Genomic DNA, 13,404 nt, shown 5'->3' on the forward strand with positions numbered 1-13,404 from the left:
CACACTAAAAGTGTTTCTCCACAGCTGACATTGGTTCTTTGAGGATAATTGTGTAAAAAAATAAAATCAAACTCTAGGTCTTCAGAATCTCAATTTATAAAACACTCCAGGGAGTGGAAAGAGCTTAATATACAAAACCTCTGACCCCACCATGGGGAAGCCATACAGTGCTGTGGTCAGGTTGGAGAGAAGCATCCACGCAAGCAGATGTACCAGGTCCCACGGGAGACCAAGTACAGCCCACGGAAACAGCCCTTGGCTCTGCAGACGGAATCCCTGGTTCACATTCCTCAAAACCCAATCGGTTCGCCCATATAACACTGACTCACTGGGTGCCACCCCCAGGCCCACCAGTGCCCATTGTACTTACCCGAGAGCTAGAGACTCAGAACCCCAGGCTGCTCTGCATGGTGGTGCCGCCGCCCTGGGACTTGTGACCTGAGCAGCCAGCAGGGCCACCCAGCTCACCTTGCCATCGCCTCGGCTAACCCTCAATTCCCCGGCTGTCCCTGGCCCCTCTGGCAGTTTCCAGCATTTTGATAACAACAAAGCATCATTTTATTGAGACTAAAAGGCCAAATTCGCTCACACGCACGCATACATGCCAGCGTGCTTACAAGGGCACTTGATGAATGCAATTTTGAACCTCGTATTTTCTTTGCCAGCTCAAAGCAGCCAAATGGCGGAACCATCCACATCCCCAAATGGGAGCTACTTGTTGATCTTTAAAAAGAGTGTGTCAGAGTCCTCTTCCTCTCTCCAGACTGTCAGCATCGCCCGTGTCTGTGCAAGTATCTTCCTCCTTTGTCAAGCATTGAATGGCCACGGGTCAAGCAAAGAGGCGATGCTCACTCTTGGGCTTCAGTAAACTGCATCCAGACCCCCGTGTCACCTGGTGTGACACACAAGCTGGTCACACACGAGGCCACAGGCACTGTGCCACACTGCATGGCACCTCTTTCTCACCCTCCTCCCCTCTCCAAAGGAGGTGGCCCCAACCTCCGCTCGAAGCCACCTGCCTTCCCCAGTGACGCTGGCAAACAAAGCTTTTTTGCAGATACACTCTCAAGGGTTAATGGCCCTTTATGGGCAAAGTTTGCCTAGAAAGTTCTAGATTCTGGGCTGTTTATGTGTTTTGGGGGGAAATTGGAGTGAAGAGAAAGAATACCCATTAATATAGTTGACCTCACCTTATTCCCTTTCATTATCTTCCTAGTTACTCCTTCCCTCCCTCCCCATGCCTCTCTAACTTATATCTACAAAGCAAAAAAACCACAAAAATGAAACAATTAAATGAAGCATCATGGAATTGTTTCAAAATAAACAGAAAGGGGCAAAACTAAAATCAAATTCTCTAGCCAAAAGGGGCTGGTTGTAGTTTACCCAGATGATATTCAAAATAAATCTGCCTTCTCCCTCAGGATGTTTTCTGAGCCATTTTAAGCTGAATTTTTATTAGTTCCATTCAAGTCAAGTTTCTCAACTAATTTATAACAGTTTAGCAGCCTGCATCAAATCCAGAGACCAACATGGTAGACACTGTAGATTGGCTACCCAAAACCCATTCCCAACTCCTTCCCTTCCCATTGCCAGCAGGAGCTGGAATACTAAACATTCAAACAGTCACAACTCTTCAGCTTCCCTTGCAGCTAGGACAGCCACATGATCAATTCCAGCCAATGACATGTACAAGGAAGTTACTGCTACCAGTTCCAAAAGCATTTTAAAGGGCTCAGGCTCAGCTGTTATGTGCTTTAGGTTTTCTGTCCTTTCCCCGCCCTACCTCCACCCCAACCCTGGGATGTCAACATGACACCTGGAGATGCAGCAGCCCTCTTAAGATATGAAGTGACAAGCCTGAGAATGATGACATGGCCAGGGATGGCAGAGTAGAAAATGGAGTGATCCTGGGTCCCTGGCATCCTTGTTAACCCCCTAGGCCAATCCTCATCTCTCTGCTCCCATGTTTATTGGTGATTGAGATAATTCCCTTACTCGTTCAGCCACGGTTAATCAGATATTGTGTTATCAGTAGCTCAGTCCATTATTACCTAACATTGTCACTTCTGGAACCATAAAATCAAGTCACTTTCCCTCTGGGTTTCTACATGAGAGCTGCTTTAACTTTAATTTCTTTCTGTTTGTTGTTTTTAAGAGATCCACTCTGGGAATTTAATTTTGACAATGTCAATGCTTTATTGTCAGCATGCACTGACTTAAGTAAGTACATCTGTCCAGAAAATGATGCAGCCAGAAATGAGAGTGAACTTAACCAAAAGAGCTGGCAGAATTTGATCATTAGGATTTGAGGCTTAAGCTCTTGGCCATTTTATTCAAGAACCAATATAAGCAAAAGCTACTGTTCCAAAGAAAAAACAAGATTTTCCTCATGTAAACCACAGCTTTCCAGAATGGTTTAGGAAAATGGAATTGGAGGGATTCCATAAATATATTATTTATAACAACAATGGGAAAACAAGGATCCTAAGGAGCAAATGTCTATGGTTGAAAAGAACATACAGGACTCACGCCTACTGTTGACAGACATCAGAGACCCAACCAGAGACCAGTACTTTCCAGGCTGTTGTGGGATCTTTTGCACATTCTTCAAATTCAATTCATAACCAAGAAATAGTTTCTTAGAGAATTACCATTGTTTGCTGGTCCAGCTTAAACTCAGCCTACTATAAACTGTTTGACATGCCAACCAAAAAAAAAACTCCCTGAAAGTTCATTCCTTTTTCCAAAATGTGAAAGTCATTGTCTAACTATTTTAAACACTTGAGCATTACTGTCCCCAAAATCATCTTACTCAGAAAGCTGCCTGAAAGATGCCCTTAGAAGAGAGGCCAAGAAGATGTAGTAGAGAAGTAGGTATGAAACAGAGTGAATGAGACAGACATGACCAGAAGCCAATTGCCACGTGGGCCCGATGGCAACCCAGGATGCTAATGAACTATTTTTTTAAATATTTCAAATACTTACTTAACGGTTACGAATAGGCATAGGCAAATAATCTACCACACCTAATGAGCAAGGAGTAGGTTTTGCAGTGTGTCCATTCATGATTTAAAATAATACACATACACACAGAGTAAGACAGAGAAAGAAATAAAGGATAAGAAAGGAAATGAACATTTGTTGAATACCTACTTAGTGCTAGCCATTTCATCCATTTATCCAACAGATATTTATTGAGTACCTACTATGTGTCAGATTCTAAGCTAGCCACTGGGGAGATAAGAAGTGACTGAAAAGAGTTTTACATTATCATAACTACTCATTTGTTAGCCCCCATTAAACCCTGTGCACAACACTTTGGTATCCCCATTTTTAAAAATGAGGAAACTAAGTCTTAGAGTGATTTGCCAAGGTCACACAGCTAGGACGTGACAGTGGTCAAACCTAGACCTACATGACACCATAGACCAGCCTCTTCCTGCTATGCTTTGTTGCCTCTCAGCTATAATTGTAACCAAAGGCAATAAATGTAGGCGTGGAGAGAAGATCAGAACCCAAGATATAAAATTGAAAGCCATCAGTGGCAGCTGAATTCATGGAGATTCATGAGCTCATTGCACTGAACGAGATCTCGTGAATGCCAGGAAGATTCCACGTTGCCAAGTCCTTGACTCTTGTTCCTCAACTCACTCTGCCTCCAGCAACAGCTAAGAGCTCCTTGCCCTGGAAGCATCTTGCCTCCTGTCTTCAAGGGAAGCCTCAGCACACAGTCTCCTGGCTTCCAGGACACAATACCCCCTGGTTTCTCCTCCACATCACTAGCCACTCCCTCTTGGTGTCCCTTGCCAGAACTCTAAATGTTGGAGTGCTTCAAAGCCCAGCCTCTGGCCCTCTCCCTGCACAGCTTCGGCCTTTTCATCCTAAGTTAGCGCATCTGGTCCTACGACAGTAAATACCACCCATATGCTGCTGGTTCCTGAATTCACAGCCCAGGCCCTGGCTTCTCCCCAGAGCTCCAGTGTGTCCAGGGGTCTGCTCGGCATCTCCAGTGGAACCCAAAGAACAGATATCTGAGGCTCAACTGGAGGAGAAGGAGACATTTAAAGTCTGAAACAGTGGTTAGGAGGAGAACCAGGAAACAAGGAGCTCCAGTGTGTCCAGGGGTCTGCTCGGCATCTCCAGTGGAACCCAAAGAACAGACGTCTGAGGCTCGACTGGAGGAGAAGGAGACATTTAAAGTCTGAAACAGTGGTTAGGAGGAGAACCAGGAAACAAGTTGCATCATGGAAGCCAGGAGAGGAGAGATTTTCAGGCCAAAGGAAATGTCCCTCAGTGTCAGTCACCTAAAGGCTGAGAACAGCTCATTTCCTTGTCTTGTGATTAGATCGTCTGCTCCCATTTGAGGCCGCCAAACAAACCAAATATGCCACTGAAGTTTCTCTCTGCAAATATCAAACTTAATTTTTACACAAATGGAGCTAACAGCTGCCCTACCTACCTCATAGGATTGATGCAAGAACAAAATATGAAAGAAAATCATAAAACACTCAACAAATGTGAGATATTTAATTAGTTCCTTTTCTACAAATGGAGCTAACAACTACCCGACCTACCTCACAGGATTGATGCAAGAAGAAAATATGAAAGAAAATCATAAAGCACTCAACAAATGCGAGATAACATCAGTACTAGGAGGAAGAGCCACAGAACAGCTGACATCACCAAAAACCCCCAGAAAATGACCCGGCGTGACTCCCAGTATCTTGGCTCTCGGCCTGCTCCCCCTCCTCACCCAGCAGGGGTGGGTTTCTGTCCTCATTTTCCTCAGTCTTTGGAAATATACTTTGAATTAGAATTTTAAAATCTTGAGAATTGAAAGGAAACAGCCTAGTTCAATTTCCCCTCTTCAATCTGCCTGTCAGTTATGTATTCGAAATGGTCTTCAATACTTCCCTTGACTAGGCGGTGAGACGCAGTCAAATCCCAACATGTTTCGCCCACCTCCAGAGGTAAACATCTATGAACGTGCTATTCAATTCATCATAGAGTTCCTAAGCAAGGCACTGCCCTGGGAAGCCAAGTGAGTCAATTCAAAGATGTACAAGGCAATGGTCTTCCATCTACTGAGGGGAGCACTGTACTGGCACATGGTAAGGGGTGTCAGACATAGTATGAACTCAGTGCTACTGACAATAAACACTATTGGGACCAAAAAGGGTGGAAAAAGGAAGTCTTCCCAGAGCTGGGATAATTGGAGGACAAAGCATGGCACTGGTGGCATTCATGGAGGACCTTAACTAGAGATTGTCCCCATGTGTGGGAGCCCTTGGCTTGAATTCCAAGAAGACTTTTAGTCAAGCTTTCACTGTGACTGTAACGAGCCTATCCTTTACCCTTCAGAATGCTCTAAATTGTTTCCTGTTATGAAAACTCATTACAATTGCAGAGCACCCATGGACCCCAAGTCAAAACTCTCATGCTCTACAGAAGGGATGAGCAATATGCCCCGACAAGGAGCTTTTGCCAAAAGCAGACCCTTGTCCTGGTTCTTTGAAATGCAGCTCGCAGTAAGTCTGCCTCTCCTGCCCAGCTGGGATGGCTTCTCCTGAGCTCCTCGGACACCATACCTGACCACTCCAGCCCTGCGCACACCGGCCACACCCTGCCCAGCCCTGGGAGTTCTGGCTTCAGTGAGACTTCATCTCCAGACAAACATGGTATCATCACAAATTAGGAGCTGTCACTGCACACCCTCCTCAGACTGTTTATTAAATGCTAACGAGCTCCAGCCACAGCACTGGGGTGTAAGGGACCCACCTCCACACGTCTCCACATGCTCGTCTCCGCTCTGTGTTCGCAGACGGTGTAAAAGTCAAAACAAATCATAACCACTGACTTCCTCTTTAATCCAAGTTACCTCCCACCGCCCCCAACCCCACCAAACTCCTAGAATTCCTCACAAAGGCTTTTATCTAGGAAATCGCACTGAATTCTGCCCACAGACCCAGCCCTGGCCCCGAAGCCAACGAACTCAACTGTTCAGGGCTCTTAATCTGAACTATAAATTCTACCAGACTGCCCACATGGGAATGCATGAGACTCACAGTGCCCTGGAACCCTCTCCAAAGTTGCATTATGCACATATCAGTCATTTCACAAAACATGGAACAAAGACGATCCTTCAAATGAGACATGACTGAAGGTAAAGACAATAGCTACTAGCAGACTTTTGGTCTATCTTGTAATGAAGAAGTCTCCAAAGCTCAAAATAAGTAAGCAAATATAAAAGATGCCCCAAACACAAAGAACAGAAGCATCAACTGTCCCTTCTGGCCCAAGCCCAGCTCAGTCCCCACTTGGCTGCCCATAGACCTCCCACTGATCCAGTGGCCTGTCATGCTGCGGACACTCCTTCAACGGCCACCAACGCTTTGGACTAAAGTCAAATTCCAGGACCTCCCTGATCTGGCTGCTGCCCACCCTTCCAACTCCAAATGCCACCATTCCCCCATAGCGTCACCTTGCATGAGCCGCCACCCAGAACACTCATGGCTCCTCAAACCTGTCACAAGTGCCCCATGCTTTCACACATGCAGCACGGTCTGTTCCTTCACCTGAGATGTCCTTCCTTGCCTTCTTTCTCTAACTAATGCCTATGACTTCTTCAAAACCCACCTCAAATATAGCTGTCCTTGACCTTTCGGGTGATTGACCCCCAAGGCACCTGTGCTACCTGTCCCAACACATATCACCTGTCTGTATCCCCCCCCCAACCCCTGCCCTGCCTGTGCATTCTCTGACATCAGGGACACATTATCTGACTTCTAGCCCTGTGTCTGACACATATTAACCCTTGCTGACTGACTGACTGACTGGACATCCTGCAAGTAGAGACTCCCACAAAGTTAGAGCTGGAGGGGCCTCTAACAATATCTATGTCTGTCCCCTCATTTTGCAAATGAGAAAACTGCCCAAGGTCACATGGCACAAATTAGTGTCCGGATCAGAACTTAATAAACGAGATGAAGAGATGTGACAATAAAAAGCAAAACCCAGCATTTAAATGACCCGTTTCTTCTGGGAACTTCAAACACTGTTAGTATTAGTCTCACCGCCTCCATGAGAGGTAGGGATTTGTCAGCCCTGTAGATAGCAACTAACGTTTCTCAGCATCGTTCCTTGACTTAAATGGTCTTGAATGTCTTAGGTCAAGGTGCGACTTCTGGGAGCCTTCTGGTTAAAATACAGTCCTGATGGGTTCAAAGCTGTGATTTCCATAGGATGGAGCATTCACAGAGAGCCACTGCATTAAATCAGCAGTGAAGGGCTTAGGCACCAAGTTAGACACAGGGCACTGGCCTTGCAGAGCTGAAGGGCAAGTTTTAACAATAGCCACCGAGTAGAGGCGGCTTCCCACAGTGGGGACCTTGCTTATATCCACATGCCAGAGCTGCTTAGTGACAGGAATAGGTTCACTGCAACTCCATCTTGCTAAGCCCTACCCGTGTTCAACACATTTCTCTGTGTGACAGAATCATTTCTCAACTGCCAACAGCAATGCTATTACTGCAGACTCAGAAAGGCACCTGAGCAAATCAGGAATGTCCCTGCTGGCGCTCACGCCCAGCCTGGAGAAGCAAGAGGCACACAGTGAACCCAGGCCCACCCAACACAGATGGCAGTCTGCAGGGAGGGCGTGGGGACTGGGTCCAGAAAATGGGGTGTGAACCCCAGAACTACCACGCACTTGATTACGGACTGTGGGAAAACCAGTTAACCTCTCTGAACTCAGTTCCCACAGCAGTAAGATATGATCAGCTTCACAAGGTAACTGATAACATTAAATGAAATAACATGCGGGGAAATGGTTAACGCCACTGCACTGCAAACTGCCAGTTACTATCAAAAGGAAATAAACACGTACACCTAAGAACTCCTCACAAAGATGGAAATAGAATTACATAGATCGCACTTGTACAGATTATGAAGATGCCGTAATTGAATAATTTCCTCCACATATAGGAGACCTCAGTAGAAAAATGTGAGTATTGTCTTTAATCAACATTAACAGTCCTCAAGTTATTTGGCTACTTTCAAGTGTAACACTGTTATAATTATAATAATTAGAATATATATTATATATTACATATAGTTATTATAGTTAGACTAATTTGCATTATTGTCCCTAATGCAGAAATAAACCTTGAGGGTGAAGGGGAGAGACTGGGAGAGACGTCACCCAGGCTCAGGAGGCGCCACCGCCCGCTCTCCCGCATTCCCGCCCCACTTGCGGCCGCGGTGGCTTGTCCAGGGCCTGCAGAGGCACCGGGGACACCCACAGCTCACGGGCTGCTGACGCCCGCTTTAGGTTAGGGTCACATTCCTTTCTCATCAATACTTAATTGAAAATTGCTACCGTGCAGCCACTTCGTCTCTTAAAGAGTGACTTGTCCTTCCCAGCTGAATATCTGAAGGAAGACGCGTGAGTAGCACAATTGCAAAAAGGCAAACACTTAAGGAAAAACAAAGCAGACGACTGAACGTTTGCGCTGCCGTTCTTATCGCGACAAAGCCACAGCCAGAGCCACTTCCCCGCAGCTCGCGCTGCAAGGCAGGGCCCGGGAAGGCTGGGAGCGCCCCCTAAGGGCCACAGAGGGCAAGCGCGGCCGCCCGCCAAGGAGGACGCAGGTCTTTTCAAAGACAAGGGTAACTTGCAAGAGGAAGGAAAAAAGGATGCTCCCTCACATGAATAACCAACAATTCTCTGACTCCAAATGCTCTAATGTGCGTCCACTAAAGTGGCCAAAGATATGGGTGAAACAATATCCATCACCGTCCCACAGCTACCCAGTTCTCCCCAAAGTCACCAAAGGTTTCAGTTTCCTATCACCGCAAGAGCAATATTCTACGCATTTACAAGTACATATATACATATACATATTCTTTTCTCTCCATTACTTTCATACCTTTAAATATTCATCTCTATACTTTCTAATTGAAATAAAAGCTTTTGATAACAGAGATTTAATTATAACCAAAGAATTCCCTAAGTTTCACAGGAAACAATGAAAAGAGGCCTGCTCCTTAATCAGCCAGGGGGGATGGGGCCTCTTCTGAAATGTGTGCTTCTAGGCTCCCCACCCCACCCTCACCCCTCAAAGTAGGCAGAATAATGATTCCCCAGAGATGTCCTCGTCCCCAGAACCAAGGGATGCAGCACCTGTAGAAGCTGGAAAAGGCAGGGAAACAGATTCTCCCTCAGAGGCTCCAGAAGGAATGCAGCCCTTAATTTTAGCCCAGTAAGACACATTTTGGACTTTGGATCTCTAGATCTGTAAGATAATAAACTTCTATTGTTTTAAGCCACCAACTTGGTCATAATTTGTTATAACAGCAATAGAAAACAAATACACCCTTCCACACTTTACTCCCTTCCTCTCCTGTTTACAAGGACTGGGCCTCTATGACTTAAATACAGATATGCATGGTCTTGGTAGGACGTATTGACAATGCTCTGGAACTGTCTGTTGATAACCTTCCAGGGACAGGAATTGTCACTCTGCAATCCTATTACAAGCTCTAATTCCATTGTAATGAATTTCATGCTCAGCTGATGAATAAAACACATCTTCCATCTTGTAGTCTCCGATGCACAAGATAGAAGGAAAGGGCGTGCTTACCACCTCCTCTCAAGGAGGACCGGAGTAGGAGGGAATCCCTGCAGAGGTGGAGGCAGGCTGGGCCACAGGAAAGGTCCTAAGGGCTTTTAGAGATGGAAGGACTGTCCATTCACTTGGTCTGTACCAGAGTGGAGACTGACTAGCCCAAGGCCACCAGTGGGTGAGTGACAGCACTGAAACTCAAACCCAAGCATCCTGATTTTTAACCTACCTCCTTTTTATAGACCAGTAGCGCTCAAACTTTTTGTTTTGGTCTTTGGATTTCTTTCTACTCAAATTAGTGAGGATCTCGCAGAGGTTATGTTTATGTGGGTTTTAACTATCCTTATCAACTGTACTAGAAACTAAAACTATCTATTAAAAATTAAAAATATCTATTAATTTATTAAATATTTATTGATTTATTAGAATAACAATAATAAACCATTATTCATAGACATAAAAACATTTTTATGAAAAAATAACTAAGCTTTCCAAAACAGAAAGAAGCCATGAGCAGAGCAGCTTTGTTTTTACATTTTGGCAAACCTCTTTAATGGAAGGCGGCTGGATCTCTGATCTGCTTATGCATTCAATCTACTACAACATGTTTTGGTTGAAGAAAACCCATCTTCACACAGATATGTAGCTGGAAAGTAATTTAATAGCCTTTTCAGATAATTTTGGAAAATCTTTGATACTACACCAAAACTCATCAAGTAGCAATTTCTTAAAGGTTAGTTGCACTGTAGAATCTGAAACCATATAAAGAATTTTCCACATTTTATTACGTTAAAATACCTTGGTCATTTGGATTTATGGGTTCCCTTGGTTATGCAGATCATCTATATGTTGACATGTCTTATAACACAATATTTAAACACCAGATTCATAGATATCACCATCAATCACATAATAAAAGTTTTTAAGTACTGGGAAGCTTTCAAGCTTATGGTGGTAGGGACAACTTGCCACAATTTTATTTTTCACTTGAAAGATCAAATATTATCACTGGCAAGAAATACCAGCAATTATTTTACTAAAAGGATCAGGCTCTCTTTGTTCATTTTCAAGAAAATTTCTGCCAAATACCCAAGTCAGAATAACCATAGTTTGTCTATAGCCATTCTTTTTGGTAAATACAGTGTCCCATGAAAAAGCAGCTAGTTCAACTCACAACTCAACCTATCACACAAGTGCTTTTCCTTGGGGTTACCATTGAACTTGGGTAGTCAGCAGAAGTCCTTCATGTGTCCTTCCTGTTTCTTTACACCAAACATTAAAAAGACATGCATTCAAGCATAGAGATTTGGTAAAAATTAATAATTTTACCATGGCATCAAGGGCACTCTTCATTGAAACTGGTGTATCTTTTTTGGCATATCTCATTAGTTTAAGTTTCTAGTACAGTAGATAAAGATAGATAAACACCTGAAAATATCAATGACTGCTAGTGTATTATGGTGTCCTTATCTCGATTCATGGTCAGGCGCCAGCAGTTTTACCCAAAAAGCTTTTGCACCTTCAGTGCAAATGTCAACATAGTGAAAAAGGTAAATAGCATCTTAGTATTACTTTGAAAATCAAAGTTTTGACCTCAAGGATTCTCTGAAAGGCTCTTTAAACTTTAAAAATAAAAACAAAAATCACCCCAACCAACCTAAGATAGCCACTGTACATGTGTGCATGCATGCCCATGCACATATCCATATGTTTTAAGAAAAATGTATCATGTCAGACCGGCAAGTGCCAGCATAATTTTAGTGTTTGCACAGTAGCCTATTGTAGGGATGCATGAGGGTGGGAGGAGCCACTGCTTGATTATCTTGATTCGTGTTTTAATTGACCCTAAGGTGAAGGGTTTATTTAGATCTTCAGTATGCCCTGCAAATCAGCTCTGCTCTAAGGAAAGTCCCTCTGGTGCTATAGCGGTCTGCCACTATTAATGCGGCTCTGAGTCATTTCCTTACAGATATTCCAGCCCCAGAGGTGTGGGGGAGGGAAGAGGATTTGCCCCAAGCATCTTGCTTGGTCCAAGCATTAATTCAACCAAAGCGAGGGAGCAGGCTTCCCGCAGCCTTGCCGTCGGACCCAGGACACAAGTCCAGAGCAGTGACCACAGGGTGTCCCTAACTTCTTCCACAGCGCGGGAGCAGGTTGATGGGTCTCTTTCTCTCCTTCTACTGTTTAATATGAATGTAGCAGATATTCGTTTTGAAATGTGCTTGTTCTCCTTTGCCCATTTCTAGTCTGGTCATCATTTTACTGCAAATCCCACGTCAACACAGTAGAAAGAAGTGCCAGCAAACGTTCAGGCTCCAACATTCCACAGCTCAGTGATTTACAGAGCAGAAGGGAAAAGGGTGGGGGGACAGCGCGGGACACCGCAGGATTCCGGGAGCTCTTGCAAACACCCCTGACTTCAGACACTCAAATGTAAGCCATCAGGCAGGTGGCAGCGGAATCCAAAAGGAATAAAGCTGTAATCACCACAAAGCCAGTTTAGCACTGGCTCCAGTTTCACATCGTTTTCAGAAACAAAAACCCTTTCAACACTCAGAAAAACAAAAGCCATGGATTGTAGGTGGAGAAGTTGGAAGACTTCTAAATGGTTTTATTCCCGTCAAGTACTGTACAAAATATTCGGTGCATGCTTTCCTAGAGATCACTAACAGGGGGAAAAGACCCTAGGGCTGGCACTGCCTTTTATGAAAAAGTATGAGAGTACTTGGCATAAACTAGAACCAGGCATTATGCATGCTACGGCTACCAAAAAGTCACAAAGCAACGTGACCTCCGACTTTTCTCCCCTTACCCTTATAAGAGAGGAATATAAACACTAAATAGCATCAAAAGGCAAGTAGCCTTCCCGGGAATATATGTATTTTTAAAAAACCAGCTGGGATAGAACAGTATCCACAAAAATGTCTACTTCTTGGATGACACTGATAGAAGCCAAACCGTGAAAATTCCTCCACGGGAAGAAGGCACAAGAGCCACCCAATGCTTAGGGATGAGAAACCCACCACACACTGCGGGAAACGCGCAAAACACCAAGAGCGCGCCAGCCTTTTCTGAAAAGCATTGCTCCAAAGAAAGCACCCGTGCGCCCGGCTTCAGCCTCAGCCCGCGGGGAAGGGTGAGCGTGTCTGGAACCGACTTTCCGACTTCCCTCTCCCTCCTCTCAAGACAAACAGAGTTGTCTTCTCCCAGCTCGGAAGTTCCCACCCGGGGCGCGCGGGGCTGGGAGAGAGCGCGGCTCCCCCTGGAGCGCAGCGCCCCCGACGGCCCGCGCAGCCCCAGCTTCCCCGCGCCCTTCTCCAACAGTCCGCGCGTCCTCCTCCCTCTGGTCTTCCGAGTGCGCCCTCCGACAGCCACCCTGCCTCCAGGACAGCAGGACGCACCCCCACGCCCCGGGAGATTCTGGGCAAAGCAAGGCATTATCCCCCGCAACGCCAAGAGTAGCTTTTGTCTTTTTTTCCCCCCTTTTCCTCTTTGCCTGAGTCCCCCCGAGGCAGCTGGGGTCCCCCGACCCCAGGCCCTTAGACCGCACAGTTAGAAGCCAGCGCGCTGCGGTCCCAGGGCGCCGACGGTGTCCCCGCGTCCGCGGGGGGCCAAGGTCCCAGACCCCGCGCACCCAGACCCCGAGCGATGAGGAGGCACAGGTTAGTGACACGACACGCAGCCTGCACGGAGCGGGGCGGCGGTCCCCGGAGCGACAGGCGGGGAGCACGGAGAGGTGGCGAGGAGGGCGCCGCCGGGCCGGGCGCCGCGCGTTCCTGGG

This window comes from Galeopterus variegatus, unplaced genomic scaffold (genome assembly GCF_000696425.1).
Source record: "Galeopterus variegatus unplaced genomic scaffold, G_variegatus-3.0.2 Scaffold1096, whole genome shotgun sequence".
Classification (NCBI taxonomy): Eukaryota; Metazoa; Chordata; class Mammalia; order Dermoptera; family Cynocephalidae; genus Galeopterus; species Galeopterus variegatus.